Here is a 25,121-nt window from a genome sequence, read left to right as displayed (position 1 = left end):
ATACTTAGCCTGTTCCCCAAACTGTTGGAATAATCTGCCAAACTAAAAAAAAAAAAATTGAAACTTAAGCCTCAAGGGTGTTTTAAGAGGCTAGTTGAAGTTCTAATAGAGAATATGTTTGTTTTCATGTCTTTGTAAGAACAGCAGTTACCAAACAGACCAAACAAGACTGTATAGTAGTGGAAAAAGCTCAGACCTATTCAGAACTCAGTAAAAATGCTTTTCTATATTTTGCCCCATACTCATGGAGTGCCATGTACAGTGATCTTCAGTTGAAAATTTGATTGCCTTTAAGATATTTTTATATTTTATTGTCAATCGTTATTGTTTTTCTTAATGTATGTGTTAGTTCCATTTTGTACAAGTTTATGGTTGAAATCCCGGTATCAGCTGTAAAAGAGACCTCGGTCTCTGTTGATTTCTCTTTTTAAATGAAGGTAGAAAATAAATACATAAGAATACCAACAGAAAATCACCTTCCCAGAATGACCTTATTAAGAAAAAAAAGCTGGCATGTGACAGAATCTGGATTTATGCAGAACCCTTATCTCAGACCTGTACCTCACATCCTTCAGTAGATCAATGCAGCTCCTGTTTTCATGAAGCAGATTTTGAGTGTTGATGTAGGTCCTGGTCTCAGGAATGCCCTTGATCAGGATTTCCCTCAGCAGCTGGTAGTCAACTTCAAAACATCAGCAATGTATGCCTAATAATTATTGTAAGTGCCAACCTACAAACTCTGAACTAGCTAAGCTGGATAAACTTCTAACCAGCGTTTAGTAAGCTGCAGGTCTGTGGGCATAAAGATAACATTAGAAATACACACTCATTCTGTTCAACTCAACAAAAAATGGCAGGAATAAAAGGTGTGTGTGTGTGTGTCATGATAGATGAATCTGGGAAGTTGGCTTCACATCAGAATAATAATTTTTAAAACATTTGTGGGTGACCACAAGAGAACTACATGGAAAAGCAAAGGACGCTTAAGGAAGATACTGACAAAAAGAGATGGGTCAAAAATTGTGTTTGTGAAAGTACAACCCCTCCAGAATTTGGCACACTTGATAAAGATGAAATAAGTTGGGGCATATAATGTTATGTCAATGCAACTGTGCCATAAAATAGATTTTGTAAGTCACTACAGGTACTGATCACCTAGTAAAGGAGATGTGATGGGAACTGACGCATTTGCGGTCTCCTACCAATACTCCAGATATCTCAAGTAGAACATCTGAAGAATTTCAAAGGAGTTTTTCCTTGTGAGCTCTTTCAAGGTTCTCCCCAAACCAATGAAATACCATTTTGGTGGTATTTGATTGGTTTTTCAAAAATGGGAGCGTGTTGGTAATACATTTCAATTGTTTAATCAAGGTTTTACTTTAATATATGCAAAAGCACTTCATGGTTTTAATTACACAATGCTGAATACTTCCTATAAGACCTTAACTACATAATATACCATATGTCTTATATCATTAACAACTGTGTACAGTATTTTATTAAGACTTAAACACCTGCCTGCTTGTAAACATTCTTTATTTATGTTAAGTTTAATAGCTAGAACTACATTAGGCTATCTGCTTGGGTTGGAAGGGAACAGCTCTGCACAACCAAACTGCTGCCATTAGGATGTCCCTGGAAATGTAGGAGATTGCGTCATGGTCCCCTGAATGTTTCCCTGAATGGTCCCCTGAATGGCCTAAGGATGTCCCCGTTTTACTGGGAGGAAACAGAAGAAAAATTAGATGGGGGGGTGATTCTTCGGTTGAAATGCTGTTTTGAATTTGAACTAAATTAAATCCTACAATAAAAATGAATAAATACAGTTTCATGAGCAAGTAAGTACACCCCTAAAAAAAGATTAGTTTGAGGGTAGAATTTAACTTGAATGTGTCATGAGTACACGAGGAGACTGGAAGCGATTGCGAGGATCAAAGGAACTTTGCTTCGAGTATACTTAAGAAGATTGACAAACGTAGAGCCATGAGAAGAAAATATACCCAACATGTGATACGAACAAAAAAACAAGACCCAAGTGCCTAACACTAAACATGAGGGCTCTGACCTAAAAACAATTTGCCACAAAGACAGGGGGAACAGAGGGATATGCATGATAATTAGGGGGATGGAAACCAGGTGTGTGTAATGATGAAGGCAAGACAGTCCAGGAGTGGATGCTGAGTACGGCGTTGATGACCAGGGGAGTGCAGGAAAGGGGTGTTAGGTTGATGACCAGGGGAGTGCCAGAAAGGGGTGTTGTGTTATTCCAGCTGGGTGGGTGGCAGCTAGTAGACAGGTAACACTGAGGGCCAGAGCGCGAGGGGAGAAGAGGTCAGCATGACAGCAGGAATGTTATGGGCTTCTTTGCTGCCTCAGAGCTTGGCACTTTGCAATCACTGAGTCAACAATTAATTGTACATTGTGCCAGAGAATACAGGGAGTGTAAGATTGTGAGGCCATTCGTCAAAAAGCTAATGTTGAATTAAAAATTGGATCTTGTAGCAGGACAATGACTGAAAACTATTGGAAATCAGAATGAGTCAAATATAAATGGAGAAGAATGTCAAAAGAGTCCAATCTCAGATTTTAAAGATTCAGTCAGGGAGCTGAAGGCCACCAATTTTGCCTAATATGAAATGGATATGTGACATATACTGTAATATGTGTAGTAGGAAACAAAAAATTGGCTAACAATCTAGGTTAAGTAATTTCTAGGTTAAGTCAGAGTTTAAGTAATTTCCGCCAAAATTATTAATTAAAGTGTTTCACTTACGGTTAGCGAAATAAGTGATTGTGAAGTGTAGTTTTTCTTTTATCTGTCAATAATGTTTAAACAACAATTAGTTATTCAACAGTCCAAATATGGCAAACAATTCCAAGCTTTTCAAAGGACAGCATTGTTCATTTTACATAAAGAAAATATGGAATCCACACTCCAATGTAACAACTGTTTTTTTCCCCTGGATTCCTGGTTATTGGAGTGTTCCTAAAGATGTATACAAGTTAATTACTTTCAAATCAATAAGCAGCTTTAACCTTTGATGACCTCCTAGTTGTTGATTCCATTTGAGACCATTTCCAGGGAATAAAAACTCCTAGGAGAAATAGGGTAATTATTTTCTTAATAAAGAGGAAATTGATTTCTTAAGCCGCCATTAAATGGTAGTGTGTAAATAGATTACTCATAGCAGGACCCTTCATTACCTGACTGCATATTGTATATTGCAGTGGCTCGATCCTTGCATCTCTCATTCTAGTCATACAGAATAAAGATGAAAGTACATTTGTAGTTTGGGTGAGAACTCTGCTTTATTGTCCCCTGTACAGGCATTCATATAGATATTGCCTCATTTTTAGGGCATTGTCATTGGCACTCATTAAAATATAAATAATAGCATATTATTTTGTGATGCACGTTATAGATCAGTACTATGAACAGTAAGAAAATCTGTTGTCATGGGGTCTGTTATTGTAATACAAAACTCTGAACTAGAAAAAATAAAATCCACTTCATACATATACTGTACACATATCCAGATCTTTGCTTGGGGTATAGCTAGTTTGTCACCCGAAAAATGAAGGCATCATACGGTTTCCACACAAAGTCGTGTGAAAGGAGGATCACAGAAGAAAGATAAGAAGGAGCCTCGATAATTAATCATTCTAATTGTTTAATGTCCTGTGATATTAGATTGTGAATTATTCTTCACGAATTGGAAACGCTCAAGGGGCAGCTACTAATTAAGAGATTACAGCAGACCAAAAAAATTACGAGATTTTGGAGAAAAGGTAGCCTCCTACGTCAAAACTGAAATACACAGCGGAAGTGATGATCTGGGATCAGGACATCCTGTCTATGTAATCTTAATTAATTACAATTTAAATGGCAAAACTGATCCTGGATCAGCAGTGCTTATGAATATCCATCCCTGATATTTGGTCAACATGACCCAGATATGGAAGTTTGGCTGAGAATCTCCACCTACCCACTCCCTTCAGGAATAGTCACATTTTGGATGGAGCTGCAAATGAGGGTTTGGACATAAATTATTAAGCTCTTCACAGTTGGCAAAACAAATCCATAAGCATCAGAATGTCAAACGCTGGAGAGGTTTTCCCTTGTTAGGTCAAGATCTGCAATAAATTAATACATTTTAATCAACACTGTAGGACTACATTATTTTCCATTCCATTCCGTAAATTCCAAATACATGGCAAATAAGGGAACGCTGTTTGGGGAACTATATTCTTCAAGATAAGCCATGTAGGCCAGTTTTTGGTAACGTTAAATAGGTTTTTTGATGTGACTTCAATGCTTATTTTTTTGGGGGTCAATCATATCACTAACAACATAAAGGCCAAGCAAATTATTTAGGAACAGACTTGCAGTATGTGCTAGCAAGGTCATGAGTGGAGGTCATGAGCTGAGGTCATGAGTGGAGGTCATGAGCTGAGGTCATGAGTGGAGGTCATGAGCTGAGGTCATGAGTGGAGGTTGATAACATGACATCACTGCATTAACATTATTTGCCGTCAACAAAAACCAAACCCCCTAATCTCCAGACTCCAAGATATTTCAATTGGAAGATTTGTTCTGAGGTAGATAGTGTTCTAGGGTACTATAGATTGTTATTCTACCTGGAGATTTCCCAATACATGTAACAGGGTTTAAGAACTTGGCAAAGCCCTGCTGTAAAGTCCTTGTGAAGTCACCGTGGGTGGTAGTGGCTAGCTTTGTCTCTATAAGAAGCTGTCAACATACAGCTCGGTGTTCGTTTACATGCTAACAACCATTCAAATCCCTTCATTGGCAACTAGTCATCTTCTGGCCTGACAGCAAGTTAGAGGCCTGACAGCAAGTTGAATCACAGTTTGTTTGCATCTAGCTGTGTATAGACTGAAGCTGATCTGAACTTTATTGAATTGTTGAAACGACTTGATTATTAAGTACTTAATAATCAATCTCTCGTTGAAATGTGGCTGTCTAGTTTATGGAGCTCTTTACAATTAATTAGCGCCTATGAAATGTGACATGGGAGTAGTTAATTTTTCATCGAGTCAAAACATTAGTGTCATATCATTAAAATATATTCTTAAGAGGATGTTCAGTAATTAACCGACAGCTGCAAGTGCATTTTCAGAAAAATCCTCATTTCGGCACCACAGACAGGAATAAATCAACTTCTCTGGTATACATTTGTGTACTGTTGATGCTGAGGTTTTCAACTAAAATAGCCTATGGGCTGACGAGCTGAATCGATGAAAAAGCATTGACCATGAGTAATGCAGCTATTCTCGCAACCTAGTACAGAATGGGGTTTTCTCTTTGTGACTTTCATGTTTTAAAGACATTCCCCCCAGATAACCTACATTCTGGATGCCTGTCTTTATAGCTATTATCAGTCTTTGTCTTCTGTTGGGGATTTTTCAAAATGTAGCCCTTCCTCCACACTTATATCCCCCAAGTCCTAGGAAGGAACTAAAGATCTCATGGCTTGAGGCATCTTTACAGGAATAACTGTTACTCTCTTAAATATTTCAATTGTTTCTAACACATTATATTATCGGAAATAAAAACGCCTTTTAGGTGTCAGACGCATATGTGTTGCATTTTCAGTTGCAAGATGTTGGATATTATCACCAAGCTAAGTGGCCAGGAAGAGAAAATGGTCAAAAACAACAAATGCCTAAGAAAGGGAGAGGAGCATTGCCTCCTCACAGACCTGGTTTAAGCAGAAAGAAGATCAACACCCATTGGCAATGCTCTACAGTAAAACAAATGCATCATTTATTGAGCTCACCACATACTGAATAATGCCTTTTCCTTTAACGGCTTACTTTATAGACCACCTCTAGCAGGTATGAGTCATAAACATGATTAAGACTCAAAATTAACAAAAACAGTGGGCCATAAAAAATTACTATGTCTGCCTAGACAGCTAATCTGATGTGCTGTATACTGATCAAGTAGCTTCAAGTAGGTGAGTAAGTTCAGCTACTCACTTCTTCCCAGAGGAGAACTGTAATACTGTACACCCACTGTTCCTCTCTCTCTGTGAGGTCCCCGGTGACAATCAGCATGTGTAGTTAAGAGAGACCTTTGATTTTTACCCAACAACTACACTGTCTCCCCAGGGACACCCACACATGCCATCACACAGAACAGAAGCATTGCATCGCACGGCACTTGGTATTCCATATTATAATGGGCAGGGAATAAGAGATGAAGAAAAAAAAAAGAGAAGAAGTGAAACTGAGTAGAAATGATTGAAACTGCCAGGATGAACTACAAGGTAACATTCAGGAGGGACCGATTCCAACACCCGGTATTAATAAAAGAAACTGTCACTGGAGAGGTTGTACGCTGTTGTAAACCAACAGTATGTTACGACTAGAGAGAGAAACAAGTGTCAGAGAGACAGAAGACTGGAACTATCTTCAGGGAGCAGCGTCAGGGATACAACCCATGTCCCCGTTGTTTGTTGTTATAGGTCACAACCCTGATTCCCGTTGTTGGTTGTTATAGGTCACAACCCATGTCCCCGTTGTTTGTTGTTATAGGTCACAACCCTGATTCCCGTTGTTGGTTGTTATAGGTCACAACCCCAGTTCCCGCTGTTCGTTGTTACAGGTTACAACCCAGGCTCCTGTTGTTGGTTGTTACAGTTAACTTGACAGTTTCCTATTGTTGGTTGTTATTAACTGCAATCAAAGGCTAAAATAGTTATGCAAGTAAATTCAATTATTTGTTCTAAATGATTGCATTTTCATGCAGGTTTATATAAAAACTACAAACAATTAACATCAGGTCGTCCATTCCACATAAAAAGTGAGTAAACACTGTATCACAATTTAAAGGTTTGTAAACATCTGAAACTACACAACTTGATTTAACCAAGGTTCACATTGTTGTACTACAAGTAAACTAAAGTGCATAATGTAATTAATTAACAGCTAATCCATTTGTCTTCATGCATAAAAATCATAGCCTATTAGTTTTTTTCCTGTATTGGAGCAGCCACATCAGAGAGAGCCAGGATCTCGCTTGGAATAGACCTCTGCTAAGCGATGGTCATTATCTAATACCCTTCTCCTATCAGCTCATTTCCACTCAACCTTTAATCCTGCTGATAGAGGGAACAATCTCACTCATCAGCCACGTCCTCTTTAAACTGTTCAGCACTTTCACAGGCCTGTATGGCTCATCATTAAACTGTTCAGCACTTTCACGGGCCTGTATGGCTCATGATTATACTGGGCATTGCAATTTCTAGCCAAGCCGCGGTACCTCCGTAATTACCAAGGTCTGCGATCATGATTAGAGAGGAAGCTCCTTTCCCTTAAATGTTAATTGAATTAGAAAATGTAGCTGGAGTCATGAAGAACTGTTGTCTAAATGTATATGATGGTTTGCTGTAGCGCCGTGCTGAGGGAAGTGGACATGGCGGATTTAATTTGATTTGAATGTGGAGAACATTAACTAGATGGCCCTGTTGAGCTACTATATCTCCTATTTTCCTTTCACCATCACCATTTCCAAATGAAATTAAGAGGGTGGTACTAACGATGAGTGCTATTCAAACTGGAAACATAAAGTCCAAATTATGCTTTTACGACTTTCCACTGCGATGCTTGAAGTGCTCTCCTGTTCATTATGGGTCCGTGGACAGTGAGAGAGTGAGTGGGAGTGGAAAAAGGGATGAATATGAAATGGTGCTGCACTGTGACGCGTCATTTGTGCGCGGCATTGATGTAACTCAAGCACGCATCCCTGCCAGTTAGCAGAACCAGTCCAGTCTGAAACAAGGATACAAAAATAAATCGTCAAAAATTCTAAATTCTATTGCTGCGCAACTCTTTCAACAATTCTGAGTTCTCCCCTCCGTGAGAGTTAGGAGATGAGGTCACAGCAAGGCCGGGTTACTGGAACTGGTTTTCCCTCTGCAGAAGCCATCAGAGTTCCGATGATCAAGTAAAAGTCAACAGGTCTCAGGTGTCTCACAACGTCTTCCCCCTTCAAAACATCCAGTCTCATCCCAAACGGCTCCCTCTTCCATATTAAGCCAAAATCTTCCAGTCCAAAGGAGTGCACTCAGTGTAGATAAGTCCGGGGTCACTCTGGTTTATATAAAGGCTCTACGTGACTCTGGAGTCTTTATATAGATCAACATGATTCTACCTGACTCTGGAGTCTTTATATAGATCAACATGATTCTACCTGACTCTGTAGTCTTTATATAGATCAACATGATTCTACCTGACTCTGTAGTCTTTATATAGATCAACATGATTCTACCTGACTCTGGAGTCTTTATATAGATCAACATGATTCTACCTGACTCTGGAGTCTTTATATAGATCAACATGATTCTACCTGACTCTAGAGTCTTTATATAGATCAACATGATTCTACCTGACTCTGGAGTCTTTATATAGATCAACATGATTCTACCTGACTCTAGAGTCTTTATATAGATCAACATGATTCTACCTGACTCTAGAGTCTTTATATAGATCAACATGATTCTACCTGACTCCAGAGAGATAATGATCACAGTATTCCACATAAAAAAATAATAAAAATACAATAGCGTTTTTCTGTCATTTGGCCAAAATTCTGCAGCTTAAGAGCATTTGCTCTAAACACTGTTCACCTAATTTAAAACAACACTGTGAGCTACTTCCAAACATAAATGTAAGTCAAGAATTGACTTTGAAATGATACTATTGCTTGACAAAGCTCTAACTGACATAAGACCTGTCAGATCCACTCTCCCTCTAGGAGCTAAAGGGTTCCGGGCTGGTTCCATCCATGGACCACAATTTTGGAATGCCCTTCCAGATCGCCTCGAGGCTGTTCAAACTGCCGGGCCTATAAAAACAGGCCTCAGGACATATTCATCAGCTGGCCTACACTTCTTTCTAGACTTTAACTGTTGCTTTTACGATGTGATTATATGTTCATTACGCTTTGTATTGCCCTATGCAGTTTCTAGGCAGTTTTTTTTAATGAGATTAATCACAGTAAAATAAAAAATGAAATACAAATGTAAAACTTTATTATTACAATATAACATAATATCAAAATGCATTTGCCCAAGATACCTATTGAAATCAAATAGTTACTATGCCGAATTATGCATGGGTGTTTTACTAGTAACACAGGAGGTCCAGGAGTCAGAAAACCGAGCCAATCCCTTAAAACCCATTGAGAACACAGAGCAGAGCATAAACATGTTTACTTTCACTGTTCGTTGGTTAGACAAAGAACAAAGCCTTGCTGCATGAACATTTGAAATTAACTGGAAGCCACTAACTAATCAACTTGAAAGACACCTAACTAATCTTCATCTCCTGCCATGGTCGATCACTGTGAGCCACAACCACATTTCAATTACGAGGGAAGATCTCTATCGCCATGGGACTAAAATCAGGCTGAAAGTAAAACGCTCCTGGGCTCTGACACAGGCTTACATTGACTCTTAGTGACATGCGTTCACTTCTCTCCAACGGTTCCCAACAGCCTGAATGCATTTTGTTAAATTATCCTCTGATACAAGTGTTCTGGGGAAATCAATGGAATGGAACGGCTGTGTGTGCTTTCAAATGTGCCCAGTTATAAAGCCTAGTTTTAAAATCTAGTAGATTCTTTGTTTCCTGGACACTAATGCCTACTGAGTATTTATATCCTGTAAAACATAGCTTCACCTCAAGGGTTGTTAGTATCTGTGATATATTTCCACAATTATTTTCAGTGTTAGGATTTAGAAAAGTATAATAACATAATTATGTTACATTTTATTTTCAGAGCCTCAATTTACATTTGTAGACATTCTTTAGAAAATAATACAACCAACAAATGTTCAATAAACAGCTTATCTGTTGATAAGCCACTTGTTAATAACAAGAAGAAAGAAGACAGTTCTTGTTAGATTAGGATTTGGTTTGGCAAATAATTGGACAAAGGAGCCTAGCAATGCAGCTGGTTTTCACATCTACAACATGACTTTAAGTAAAACAAACTTTTTGAAAAATAAAAAACATAATAATACATTAACAAGATATAAAGGTTCTTGGGAAGATTTGGGAAGCAGATGTACTGTCACAAACTAAACATTTTATAAAATTTTAGTGAGGGGTGTACTAGACAAAACTCTGGAGGGGTTTTGTAGCTCTTCTTGGATAAATGGTTTTAGAGATGGGTTACTGTCTGAACTATGACATATTTCCATCCCAGAACAGCTATCCTCTCCCTTGAAGTACTCAGCCCAGCCTTTATAACATTTTTAAATGCAATATTATCAACTTTTTTGAGCTTCCCTACTGGTCCTAGAGCCACATAGTACCAGACTGGAATTGCATATTCAAACAAGGGTATGATATACGTTTTAAAGACCCTAATGGCTGTTCTTGGGACTGGGTCTCCATCTGCACATTATTTGTGAATTATACAACAGTTTCTTTTCATGTACTTGTACAATGCAACTCCTAAAAAACTGTCTGTGGGGGTTGATTGTAGTTTCAGCTAGGATAATGTTAATTAAACATTGTTAATTTGTGAATCAGGACAACTTTTTAATGGGTTTGGTTTAACTCTGGCATTTTTGCCCAATAATATTTCGATTATGCTCCTTGGTAGTTTTTTGGGGCGCATGTGTGAAGTTAAAAGATGATGCCCAGTAACACATCATCAGCAAATTTAGAGACCTGACCTTCTCTTGGGGGGGATAATAAATATCTGAAATGTACATTGTTCGTAAGTTTGTAAGTTCGTAAGTTTGGGGTCACTAACAAATTTCCTTGCTTTTTGAAAGAAAAGCACATATTTCGTCCATCAAAATAACACAGAATTGATCAGAATTATAGTGTAGACATTGTAAATGTTGTAAATGAATATTGTAGCTGGAAATGGCAGATTTTTTATGGAAAATCTACAGTGGGGAGAACAAGTATTTGATAACCTGCAAAATCGGCAGTGTATCAAATACTTGTTTTAAATCTATTATATATATAAAAAATCTATTAAACTTATAGAGAATGTACTATTGTGTAGGCCTACACACTTGCAGTGCTCCCAAATACTCAAACAGTGTTCCTTAATGGGTTTTTGTTTTCTCCCCCTAGGTCAGAATAGTCAAACCGGTTCCACGGAGGGCCAAGTGTATGCTGGTTTTCCCTTCAATTGTTGCCCAATTGAGACCAAATAGAACCAGGGGAAGGAAGATCTTAACTAATTAGTGACCTAATGAAGCACAAGCTGAGAGCGAAAACCCGCAGATACTCCGCCCTCTGTGGAGCCGGTTTGACACCTATGCCCTAGCTTGTTGCTGTAAATGAGAACTTGTTAAAATACTCAATAACTAAAACAAAATGTTATGAAATCACTACAGTAGTTCCAGGCCACACACAGCTATCATAAAATATGATCCGAATATGAACAGAACACAGCCATGAAATAGCACATGCCATACTATAATATTTTAAACCTACGAAAATTAAATGTTGCCTATTGGCAGGCAAAAGTACTTTACTAGTCATTTTTAAAATGATGCGTTTCTAATTATTGACATGCGATTGGCTTTTTTATGCTACTTTTTGCATGCTTTATTTACTAGGTAAATAATGTATATTGCATTTACGTTTATTGTACTACATTGTTACGCATCAGTAAGAAGTCTGTCCTGTAAACTATCCCCACTGACAAAAAAGTGGGAATATGTCCTCACATTTTTGGCTCAAACAATGATTCTTTGCCACAATTACTCATAGTGGGAAGGGCGAATCTTTGTCTTCCATTTGTCCTGGAATGTCAGGTAAAAAAAGGTTGATCTAATAATCCGGACAGCTAAGATGCACGCACCCCTTGGCCTCAAGCTACCATAGGCCCATCATGCGCTACTCGTATTACCACAAAGCAGGCATGGATCATGGTACAAGTGTCTCAAGTCTAATTGGACCTTGCTTATCCTCCAACCTCAAGACATAAGACTGTTGAAGGTTGCCCAATAAAAAAGTATCATGTCTCTGCGTATGCCCTTTCCTTGGTATGAATGGCCAGTGGCTTTCTCTGCCATACACAAAACGTGTAGTCAACCCAAACAACCCGTAGCCTACACGCCATCCTAGAATAGGTACTCTGTAAAAGCTTACATTTTTTTTATTGCCAACGCTGTGTACATTTGCTGTGTTTCTACCGTTAATAGTACATTTTCTCCATTTGTATTTTGGAAAAGTAAGCATTTTACCAATGTTTCTCTGTTAGTCAACACGTGTTGTGCCTGTTACAAATTTGATTGATTTGATGATGTTCAGTAGAGGATGTCTAAAGATTTCTATGAGGCAAGTTTGTTTCTATTCTGGGATGAAATGGCTTCCCAGGAATACAGTGTATTTGTCGAAATAGGCCATCAAACCTGGATGACTTTGGAATGACTAATTTCAGGCCGACTATAATATGTCCCTGTGTGACTGTGAGTTTCTCGGTCACCGTGCCGAGCTGGCATGGAATCATTGGGAATTATAGGAGAATTATGATTGGATGAAGACAGATTCTTCAAATAATGAGATTGGCTTGCAGGGAACCGTAGCGGCTATTTCTTGATTGGTTGGTTTGGACGAACAACACAGGACCCTAGGGAAACTGAATAGAGGTCATTGAGCGCCCACCCTGTTTCCTGGACAGACCTCAGGAAGAGCTGTGTCTGTCTGTCTGTCTGCCAGGATGCCATGCCACCCGGTAGACTTCTACAATGATAGTATGTTGATGCTGCTGCCAGCTCATGAGGTCATCTACAGAGCACAGTGGGGGTTTCACTGCTCTCTATTTAATCATCTCCGGCTCACTGTTCTTCCAGCCATATAAATAGAACTGGGTGGGGTGGGGGTGGGGGGGTCGTGTTCATTAAGCAAGGGCACAAATTTCTCCCTCTGCGAGGGAAACAAATATTTCTTATTGGACAGGTTCAGGAAGCTCTTTCCATTTTATTCTATTTGTTGCCTAATAAATCCACCACTAAGCAGAGGAACACCCTCGACATTCTCCTCCACCTGAGCTACAGCTACTTGGATGTTTTTGACAAATATCCTATCAAATGTTTTTTTTTGTAATCCTCAGACATCTCGTATGATATCCCACATCTCAAGAATAAATTACACTTGCAGTCCTAATTAGTGTCCCAAATAGCACCCTATTGCCTATTAGTTAGACTACTGTGACACCATTTAGTGCACTATAGATAAAAATCAATTTAGAATGCGGATATGTTTCTTACTGGGGTGACCTTGGAAATGAAACTACATCAAATAAAAAATATCCCGTTCCTTAAACCAATTTGTATTGAATTTCAGAGGATACAAAAATCCCAGCTTTGTAAGTTAAGCTATGACATACCTCATTGAATGGAATGCTATCCCTACTTAGTATAGAATCCATAGGACCAGAAGAATACAAGGAAGCATGTCTTTGCATTCTCATTCTGAAGTTATTCATTTCCATGTTTCATAATGGGTTGAATAACTGTTTCGTTTAAGAATTACATCCTTCTCTCTCTATGGCATTGTAACTTTTATGTACATAGAAACCGGGCTTGGAAATAGCAAGCAGATAAGACAAAGAATTAACTTCAATTAGTGCTAAACAAGGCTGCTAGAATCTTAACTAGAATGGTTAAGGCTATGGTTTTAATCAGGGCTGGCTCCAGGCATAAGCAACATTAGGGCGACTGCTAGGGGAGTGGGGGACCCAAATACATTTTAGCTTAGGGCCCCCAAAAGTTTAGACCCGGCACTGGTTTTACTGTTCAACTATAAAGCTTTGCATGGCCTTGCTCCAACACTCTGATTTGGTCCAGTCATTCACACCTATATACATACAGTAAGATCACAAGAAGCAGGCCTTTTAATTGTACCTAGAATTTTTTTACAAACAGTTGGAGTTTGTTAAGAAACAAAGAAAAACTACAGTGGAATGATCTGCCAATTAAGGTGAGACGCAGACTCAGTCTCAATCGTTGTGGCTATTAAACACTCATCTCTTCAGCAAGGTCTATGATCAGGTGTAGTCTGGGCCAGGGGTGTGATGGTGAACGGAAAGTCACTGAAATTTACAAGCCACCCTTGTTATCCTAGCCTGGCGGCCCTCATCGCCACTGGGATGTCCTCTCTTCAGTGTTATTTGGGGGCAGAGTCACTGGCTTACTCTTGTTCCCTATTTCCGTTCTTTTTGCAATGGGAATTAACTCTGTGAGCGATACTCTGACCTCTTTCAGGGTGGTTGCGGTTGATTGTTGTCCCTTTTGGCCTGATGCTTGGCAAAGTCTGGGGACTTACTGCCTGCCTGGTTGGCCCTGTGGGGGGTTACCTTCAGATTGGGCCCAAGTATCTCTGGACCCCCGTCTCAGTCCATATTTTTAAGATGCTATATGATTGTGCCGAGGGACTGTGGTCAATGTGTCATTTCTTGAGTCCCATTTGTTTGTTTTGCATTAGTTTGTGACATGGGCCAGTCTGAAAAGCATGCTCAGGTATCCTTTTGAATCCAAGGAATGCTCTCCCTAACGTTCCTGGTGTGGCCCTTGGGCTGCACATCAGGACTGACTGGCCCAAATGACTTGTGGCACTCCCTGTCTGAAGTCCCTCTGGTTGGGTTGCAGATCAAGTTTCTGCCTGATGAGCCCAGCTCCCACTGCCCACACCCCACCTCGTTGTCGCTGTCCTTGTCCACCTGGTAATATAGCTGACTTGGATTCTGTTTTAAGACTCTGGACACAGCCCACAGGCATTTATTGGCCTGCTTATAATCTGAACATGCAAAAAAATCTACCTGACCCCAAAAAGTAATGTATTCTTATAATCTTCACCCGGCACAGCAAAAAGACAATAGGCCACCCTTCAGGGCCTCGTTCCTCTCTAGGTTTCTTCCTGAACTTTTACCCTGCTAGGGAGTTTTCCTAGCCCTTGTGCATCAACTCTGTTGTTACTTGCTCTTTGGATTGAAGGCTGAGTATCTGTGAATGTACTTTGTAACAACTACTGATGCTTTATGAAAATGTTATTGATTGAAAGCAGGGTGGTCAAAGGGGCTTACAATCTTTGATGGACTTCAATTCAAGTAAGCAAATGTAATTTATTTATCACAGCTGCAAGGTTCAGTTTTTTGTTTGGTTTGTTGTGTTTTTTGTTTTTGTTCTAGAATGCTATATTTCTAAGCTTAGTTTGATTTTCATTGATCTTGATTGTTTTCACCTGTATGCCCTTTAGTTTACTCTATATAGTTAATTTCAGTTTGTCTTTTCAAGTGTGAGGTATTGTTTTCTCTACATTACTAAGCCATTCGTGTTTGACATATTATTCTTTGTTATATCTTGTGTACCAACCTGTTTAGCCTTTACCTTAGATTTTGTCTATAGCCAGCCTGCCCTATAGCCAGTACTGTAGCATGGATTCTGTTTATGGACTTGTGCCTGTTTTGTGGATTCCCCTTCTGCCTGACCCATTTGAACTGGTGCCAGTTTACAGTTTGGATTTACGTGTTGGGACTTTCTGCTTAAGGAATTTACGTACCTACCTGGCTGCTCCATTCTGGCTGAGTCGCTAAATAAAATACAGCTGTGCTTTGCGCATGAAACTTGTATTTTGCTCTCCTTGTATTCCTTACACCGACAAAATGTCAACTCCATCTCTTAACCAAACACTCAGTATACCTATACAGTATATACATCAATCAGCCATAAGATTATGACCACTGACAGGTGAAGTGAATAACACTGATAACCTCTTTATCATGGCACCTGTCAGTGGGTGGGATATATAAGTCAGCAAGAGAACATACTGTCCTCAAAGTTGATGTGTTAGAAGCAGGAAAAATGGTGTAAGGATCTGAGTGACTTTGACAAGAGCCAAATTGTGATGGCTAGACAACTGGGTCAGAGCATCTCCTAACCCTAACCCATGTAGGGTGTTCTCCGTCTGCAGTGAACAGTACCTATCAAAAGTGGTCCAAGGAAGGAAAAGCAGTGACAGGGTCATGGTGAAGGTTGACCCATGTGGTCCGATCCAACAGACGAGCTACTCTAGGTCAAATTACTGATAGAAAGGTGTCAGAACACAGTGCGTCGCAGTTTTTTGCGTATAGGGCTGTGTAGACACAGACCAGTCAGGGTGACCATGCTGACACATCTGCCGAAAGTGTCTACAATGGGAACATGAGCATCAGACCTGGACCACGGAGCAATCATTTAATTTTAATGGACAAAGAAATTAGCTTTTCTTTCAAAAACAAGGACATTCCTAAGTGACCCCCAACATTTGAATGGTATTGTATTCTCACGGCACATCTAAGCACAATGTTGAACAAACAAAACCACTTCATTACAGTTTCTGACTCTGGCCTACTGACTCACAGCTACCGCTGCTCATACTCCAAAAGTTCTCATCTGACCGTGAATATTCTTCAAGGTATCCTGGAGATTGTCCTTTCGGAGCGTCTGAGATGAGTGCTGAGGCCAATCCATCACGCTCAGACAGCTGTCAGGCTCACAGGAAAAACAATTAAAAGGTTCCACACACCGGTTGACCTCAATGGATAGTCAATGAAGCAACCATTGTGTGTTGATGTGCCCCAAATGCAACGTATATTCCCTATATAGTGCACTACTTTTCACTATAGTGTCTGTTCAAAAGTAGTGCGCCATATAGGTAATAGGGCGCCATTTGGGATGTGGTCTCAAGTGCAGCACTGTGAACAACAGATTAATTAAGAGTTGCAGGGGAGGATGTGGGACGACTGTTACAATGACCTGCATGAAGAGGTTGAGGACTCACAGGAGACTGTTGGCAGAAAGATACTAGACCTGGATCATTACATACTTCATACAAGTGCAAAAACGCCTCAAACTGATCACCACTCAGACAAGTTGAGGAACCTGTCGACTCCGACAGGGAGACATACAAAACACGATCTGTCCAAAATACACACAAAGAATGGTTCAGACATAGGAGGAGTCTCAATACTGTCTACCCACGAGTCAGATATAGTGAGTCTCAATTTGGTTTACCCACTAACCAGACATAGAGAAGTCTACATTTTGTCTACCTATTGGCCAGTCAACAGCGATGTCTAAATTCTGTCTACTCCATAGCCAGACTCCACAGGGAGTCTCAATTCTGTGTTGCCCTGGTAATTCTTTTCATCATTGAGGGTACCAGAAAATCAGAAATCCATGTTCCCTAAACCAAATAACCAAACCTAGGAGACAGGATCATTTTTTACCATCGTTGAGGTGCCTACATGTATTTTAAACCTGTCTGCGTGCTTTAGCCTAAAAACCCAGTCGGAATATGAAAACAATAATATTTCATGTCCTTCTGTCGTGGAAACTTTGCCAGATATCCTAGGGTACAGAACACACGCTATCATATAGTGATGCTATACTCAATTCTAGGACTCGAACATGACTGGATTTCCAATACTTGGCGGGGACTTCGACTCAGCCGTTGTTGGGCTGACTCACATCATCTAAATGTGACATATGACTCACACCACCTATTCAAATATTTGGGTGATATTAGCTACCTTGGTTAATATTAACAAAAAAGGATGTAAAAAAGATTATCAGCTTGATCATAAACTACAGAAATAATATGAATCTAACCTTTTATTGAGTATTTTTGTTCTTCAAAGAAATTGCGTTCCAAAATATGCATGCAACAACCTTGCAGAAAATCCTATTAGCGAAATCCAATTGATGAATATTCCAATTGAGATTTTATATTTTTGAGTTAATCAAATATGAGGTGACAACCAGTCCCCTAGACATCCATCAACATTGAGAAGGCTAGAGAACACTGATGAAATGAGACAAAAGGTTGCTGACCTTAACAAATCAGCCAATGGCAATAAAAAGATGACTACATGCTTGAAAATAGATCTTCACTATTAGTACAATAATAAAGAAGTGTAAAACAACTGGCGCTGTAATTAACCTGCTTGGAAGAGGATGCGTATTTTGCCCCAACACACAGTTAGAAGGATGGTTCAAATGGCATAACAATCCACAAGGATCACAGTTGGAGTATTGCAGAAGTTTTTTAAGATTATATTTGATTCAACTTTGTCATTGAACAGTACAAGTACAGTAAAATGAAATGCAGTTAGCATCTAACCAGAAGTGCAAATAGAAGAGGGCATAAATAATAAATAAATGGCAATTCCAAATGTGCAAGAAGGCAAATTGAAGGTGCATGTGCAACTGAAATGCAGGAAGTTGGTTATTTAATGGGGTAAGCAGGTCCCCAAAAGTACTATTAGATGCAACCTCCATGCCAAAAGGTTATTTGTACGGGTTTCCCAAAGAAAACTTTTGCTGTCACCAAACCACAAATAGAAGCACTTGGGGTTTGCAAAATGTTATTTGAACTTTTCTTGGACACAGGTTCAATGGTCTGATGAAGCTAAAATGTAGCTTTTTCGCCCAGACGTTTTTAAAAACTTCAAGGCCAATAAGCAAAAACTAGGCTGTCATTGGATCTTCCAACAGTACAATGATCCAGAGCATACCTCCAAATCACTGACCATAAGGCCAAGATTTTGCATCAGAACACCTTGACATAATTCCATTGAAAACCTGTGAGGTGAGCTAAAGAGGAGAGTCCATAAGCAAGGACCAGAGACCCTGAAGGATCTGGACAGTTCCTGTATGGATTAATGGTCTCACATCACTTCCTGTATTCTCCTACCTCATCAAAAATTATAGAGGACGCCTCAGAGCTGTTACTTTGGCAAAGGGAGGGTGCACAAATTACTAAATGCAGGGGTGGCAATAATTGTGGCACACGTTTTTGAATAAAACATTTATTTTTTGAGGATTTATATTCCCTCAATTAAGATCAAGCCGGTAAACAACAATGACACTTACAAAGCCTTTTTTGTTTCATATGTACCAATGATGCCAATAATTTTGGAGGGCATATTTGTGTTGTACTGTATACTTCATTACTCACACAATCCATTTATATATTTGCGTTATAAATGAACCACTATACATTCAATTACAGTACCAGTCAAATGTTTGGACACTTGAATGGGTGTGTCCTAACTTTTGACTGGTACGGTATATTTGTGTTATATAAAACAATCTATCCATTTGTGTATTTATTTTATACATGACACACACTATTCATATTTTTGTGTGAACTTCTACAGGGCCTACGATGACAAGGCAATCAAGACAGCGAGCATTGCATTATGGAGCACATTTTTCCATAACAGAATTTGGCAAGCCATTGATTCCAGACGACATTCCTTTCCTGGGAATCAGGACTGGACGTGGCTCATTGACAAGCTACTTCATCAGGAAAAAAAGGTCAATTGAAGTGATTGATAACATCTTTTATGTGTGGTAGTAGACAGAACATTACTTGGGCATTCTGTGTGATGAATCAGGCTGACATTTCATACAATTGGACCATAAAACCCAAAGTGTGAGAGTGTGGACATGGTCCCAAATGATATCCTATACTGCACTGCTTTATACAAGGAGCCACAGGGCTCTGGATGAAAGTAGTGGACTAAATAAGCTATATGCATGTGAGTAACGACTTCCATATTTTCCTGTATGAACTCTGCCTCTCAGTCTTGATAAACTATTAGACTGTAAAGGAAACAACAGCGAACTGGTGGACAGCATCACAGCCCTCAGGCCAACGTTAGATTAAGGAAAGAGGACACCTCCCCCAGCCCCCAGGTAGCCTATTGATGTATTTCTGTTGCGGTATTGACCCATGGAATAGCTATTGTTCTTTAAAGGAATGCATAAGAGAATTTGAAACATTGATAAAAACACAGAATGGCAAAAACCCCAGTCGATAGGTGGAGGCACTTGTGGTAAGTGAAACAGACTGTCCATTAACCCATCCCAAGAGCAATTAAACACCTTAAATTCAATTAGTTATTTTAATCCTTCCTCTGGACAGGAGAAACACAGCTATATTGGCCTAAGCTGCATAGGTAAGAGTGGATACCTGTACCAGGACAAGAGGTGAACCAACAGTAAAATAGATTTTAGGGCCACTTACTGTAAAAGCGGTGCAGTGTTAACTACTTGCATAAGCATACATCACAACTTTCCAAGTGTAGCGTGATGGATTCTGCATCTACTAAAGGAATTGAACTTTGAAGACTCCAAGGGCTGGTCTGATGTGGCGTTACCCGTGCAGCGTTGAGCGAAACTATAAAACAGCGTCAGCTCTGCCTTTCGACTCCTGCATCTACTTCTTTTCAGAAGCGCAACTGAATGAGAGTGACCGCTGGAATAAACAACAGGTTATGTTACTGGATTATCGGATTTTACTCTGAGGTAAATGTGTTTTAAACAGCCTACCACACACTACACTCGGTGATCGTCATCATAAAGAATAGTTCTGTAAGATTGCATTAGTGACTAATTATAAAAAAAATTTGGCTGAATCTAGACAAGACATTGATAGAACCCACCTTGTCTTGTATATATATTAACAGTTATCAAAATGGCGAGGTGGTGTAAACCTACACGAAACACATACCTTATTTGAAGTGGTTCTAAAAATTCCCTATGGAAAAAATGAATTTGGGCAATGGCCGAAGGAGACGCTTTTCCAGATGTGCCGCAAGGTTTTATGGGTATTATGACGATTATGACTATTTCACTCTATAGGTAAAAAAAGGACCCATGCCAAAACTGGTGTTTGAAGGTACCCACGCCTGCCAATTGGCACCCTATTCCAAATACAGTGCCCTGCTTTCAGTCAGTGACTACTCAGCGGTGCATTACATAGGGGACGGGGCAACATTTTGGTCCATGCATTGCTACGCCCCAGCGGTTCATTATATTAATTGTTCTAAGCCCAGACATATCAGCACAATTATACATGTCTCAGCAGTGTGATAGTAATGTATTATTGATCAAACCTGCGCTCTCTTCAAACGATATCCTAGCTCGCCCGGAGCGAGGCGGAAAGAAAGGAGAGAGACGGATGTGCTACGGAGAAAACAAATTTCCTTTTCCCAAGCCTGGCTGTGACAAAGTTCCCCATGTTTCCTCATCTCCGCCTCTACAGTTTGTCACTTTGGCTAGCTCAGTTTAGCTGACTGACAACGCACGAAGACGCATGGCCCACAGGGAGCTTCATCTCTCAGCTAACAAGACTCGTCCTTCAACGCAAGAGAAGTGCTGGTGACTAGATGGGAAAGCGTGTGTGTGTGTGTGTCCATTACAGCGCTATTTACCTCTTATAATTCAGACTAGTGAAGTATATAACCAACCTCTCATTAACACTCATCTATTCCAGTAGAAACTTGACTTGTAAAGACAGAAATAAACAACAATAACCCTTGTTGAATTTAGACTGGACCTGAAAGCATAGCTGCCTTAGAGTCTAAAACATCCTTACCCTCCTCAGAGACAGACCCCATCTTCTCACCCAACCTGTACAAACAATATGAGGAAGCCATTCCATCCTTCACCCCCACGGGCTGTCGTTGAGGCCTCCGTGTATCTATTCCCATACGCAACTGCAAATGATAGCTACAGATTCCTATACCAGATGAGCTGACATTAAGCCACCACTGTACCTATCCCTTACTTAGTCACCTCTTTTCTCCCTCCTGCGTTAGGCCATTTACCTCCCATTGACATAATTTATGTCTGGGCTTTAAAGTGCTATTGAGCATCGGGTTGAGAGGAGGCAATAACATGAATAATCCATTGGCAGCTTCGGTCACACCGAAACGGAATGAGACCTCAATCACCATTTTGCACCGTTTTTCACCGGGCAGAGAAAATTCAAAAACCTCGAAATTGCAGAGGCATTTAGCCTTTATCCAAAATTGAATAAGTTTTGACACATACTTCGAGCATTCATCTTTTTGCGATGTGTTTCGGCTTAAAAGTGTTCAAACGATCTCGGGTTAGCCGTCCCCTGCAAATGTATAATCACTTCACAAGGAGAAATGATTTGACCTCTGGCATTTTCCGCTTTTTTTCAGTGTGTAAAGCAGGCTGCATTATGCACTTATGTTTCCCTCTGAGGCTCGTTGGTTACTGAGAGTGAAGGAGTCATTACACACAGGCTTAGTTTAATGGAGATCCTCCAATGAAAATGGGAGCCGTTGTTAATTCATATGCCTTCTGGTTGTCTATAGGATTTCCTAACCACTATCAGACTGGGAGCGCGGTAGTTCGCCTGCAGGTCTAGTGTCGAACCCTCCTCTCCTTACACAGCTTCTCCTTTACTTCAGGGTTGGCTTCATGGGGGCTGAAATTCTAGGTTCCATCATTGGGTAATTGCTGTAATTGAACTTCTAAGGGGACAGAGGCTCTCAAAATAATTCACCCCCTTGGACTTTTACACATATTTTAGTGTTACGACGTGAAATCCACTGATCATTTTAATGTGCATAAATCAAATCTGCAAGTTGTTCTAAATTGCAAATATAACATTTAGATTAATGGAGTCAACCTGTGTACAGTCAGTGTGTTTCACACGATTTCAGGTTAAATAGGCCTGTCACTGGGTGATCCCACAGTTGGTTAGTACAATTCCTAAAAAAAACAACATAATGAAGAAACATTCAAAGCAAATCCGGAATAAGGTTCTTCAAAAGGGAAGAAAAATTGCATTTTCAAGGTATTGAATAGGTATTGAATATATGGCACAAGCCTAACACTGCACATCACACTGAGAACACCATCCCTACTGTGATGCATGGTGGTGGTAGCATCATGCTATGGGGATGCTTCTCCCTGTCAGGGCCTGGAAAGCTTGTGAAGGGCAAAATAGATACACCAAAGTACAGAGAAATCCTGAAAGAAAACCTGCTTAAGTCTGCAAGAGACCGAGGCATGGGAGAAGACATACAACCAAAGCCACACTGGAATGGCTTAAACAGAAATAGGTCAATGTCCTAGAGTAGCCCAATCGAAGCCCTGACCTCAGTCCAAATAAGAATGTGGAAAGAGTTGAAAATTACTTTTCACCAAAAAAATCCCCCTTTTACTTCACACAGCTTGAAGAATTCATATGGGCAAATCCAAATAGAACCATGGCTGTAATTGCTACCAAAGGTGTCTCTACCAAATACTGACTAAAGAGAATATTAATAATACATAAATCCGTTATATATATATATATTTTAATTATTTGTGATTAATTTACACCAATTTGTAGATTTTATTTTGCCATTTAGATTTTTATTTGATCAGTGGCAAGACTATAATTAAAACCATGCTGATGCTCTGACATTATAAAAGTCTAATGGGGGTAAACACTTGAGAGCCGCTGTTCTGTACATCTGGGAAAACGTGTTGTAATGGGTGGAAGTTGTTTATTATGAAAACTGGAGAACAGGACAACACACTTCACATCAAAATAATTAACTGCTCTCCAAATTAGCCATCAGATGTATAGAGATACTTGTCTAAACACATAACTGGGTCGACAGTATCATGAAATAAATATATTTAGTTCATGTCCCCTTTAAGAGGTTAACTTTGCAATTCCTCTGTCTTCCTGGTGCCTAGGCCCCTTAAAACAAATTGGAACAAAAAGTAACCTGTGACATTATCCTTCAACATGTTTTGAGATGTGGGCAGCGTGAAACCAGATATTTTGAATCAAGGAAAGAACGTTTTGCACATCTCCTCTTTATTACTCAGTGTGCTTGCTGCTTTTTTACACGACTGTTGGTTTTGATTTCACTTGTGAAAATACTGATATTTTTACTGCACACAAGAGCTGGTATATAGCATTCCACTGCACCTTTACTGGTGTAATGAAGAAAGAACCTATAAAAGAGCCAGGCTCTCACCTCGAGGCTCCATGGCCTTCTTCACAGATCCACGTGGCCTTTTACCCACCATCCCATCCCAGGTACGGAGGACTGACGGGTACCCCCCGGCGTACTGCTCATTTTAGGCACGTCGTTCAGGCTGTGTGCAAAGAGAAAACCACCCAGAGGCAACGTGCTCCAGCAAATCATCACATTCTTTCGGGCCATCTTACGACTCTTTCTGATGTTTTCACACACATTGATTTTTCATTTTCTTCTGGTTTAGGCTCTCTCAGTCATGCTTCATGCTTGCCTCCTCAGCCACTTGCCTGGAATGCACCATAAATAGGTCACCATTTATGTATCAGTCGGTCATAGCAGGGGAATACATTTCTCAGGCGATTCTGGCCTGTTTATGCCTGTAATGATTTGCTCAAACCTTATATAAAATATATATAACCTATAAAAAATAAAGGTTTTCTGTAGTATACATAATGGCTTCATATAAACTACAGCAATGCTACCCAACCCATCTATATGTGTCCATAGTCCATTAACGGTGTATAAAGGATGTCATTACCACCCCCACTATGGGGTGAATTTGTATATGCTATGATTTATTATGCATTCATTTACAGACCATGTACATGATATCTGAAGTGTGAGGTAGATTTGACGAATGCACAAAACGCCACATCTTGACCACATCTTACCAAAGACAACCACATCCATGAGTAATTCATCAAAATAAATGTATTAGTCGGTATGCAAAAGCCAATCCCTACTAGTAAAAAAAAATAGAATTGCCTCTACTGTCTTGGATCATTTCACAAACACTTGTTCCATTGATTCTAATCTTTTATACAGGACATATTGGACATTACTGCAGGCCAACCAGCACAAGTTCAAAGACATATTGACATCATATACCATGTATAAACCATCATTACAAACAAACTTGTTATACCCTGTGCTGTACACTGCGTAGTAACTTTACAAATATTTCAGAAGGAAACACACACAAATATAAACATTTGGATATTATGACATAGGCTAATCCTTGATTGTAACAATCAATCGTCCAAATCAAATTCAGGGATAAATTACAAATATAGGAAACTGACAAACATCACTCATAAAAAACTGTTTTGGTTTGTTAGGACAACTTAGGATTCCATTTATTTTAATGTATTAAAGTATTTCCAGATGAATGTGCCTGTTTGTTATTTGGGGATATACTGTAAATGAACTAGGCCATAAGATTACACAAAAACATGAACCGTGTTAAAATTAGTACCATATGTAAGACTTGGGGAAC

The 25,121-nt window shown here is 39.6% G+C and overlaps 1 long non-coding RNA gene across 1 annotated transcript; it reads right to left on the bottom strand.

Moving 5' to 3' along the window:
• Positions 1–1,527: 1,527 nt before the first annotated feature.
• LOC109616949 lies at positions 1,528–20,627 on the bottom strand. The gene is made up of 3 exons (XR_002198240.2): positions 20,560–20,627; positions 20,074–20,304; positions 1,528–1,719 (listed from the first exon to the last, which is right to left on the bottom strand). It is a non-coding gene; the product is annotated as an uncharacterized LOC109616949 (long non-coding RNA).
• Between the last annotated feature and the right edge of the window lie 4,494 nt (positions 20,628–25,121).

The sequence above is a fragment of the Esox lucius genome, chromosome 19 (assembly GCF_011004845.1).
Source record: "Esox lucius isolate fEsoLuc1 chromosome 19, fEsoLuc1.pri, whole genome shotgun sequence".
Classification (NCBI taxonomy): Eukaryota; Metazoa; Chordata; class Actinopteri; order Esociformes; family Esocidae; genus Esox; species Esox lucius.
This window is presented reverse-complemented; position numbering and strand designations above follow the sequence as displayed.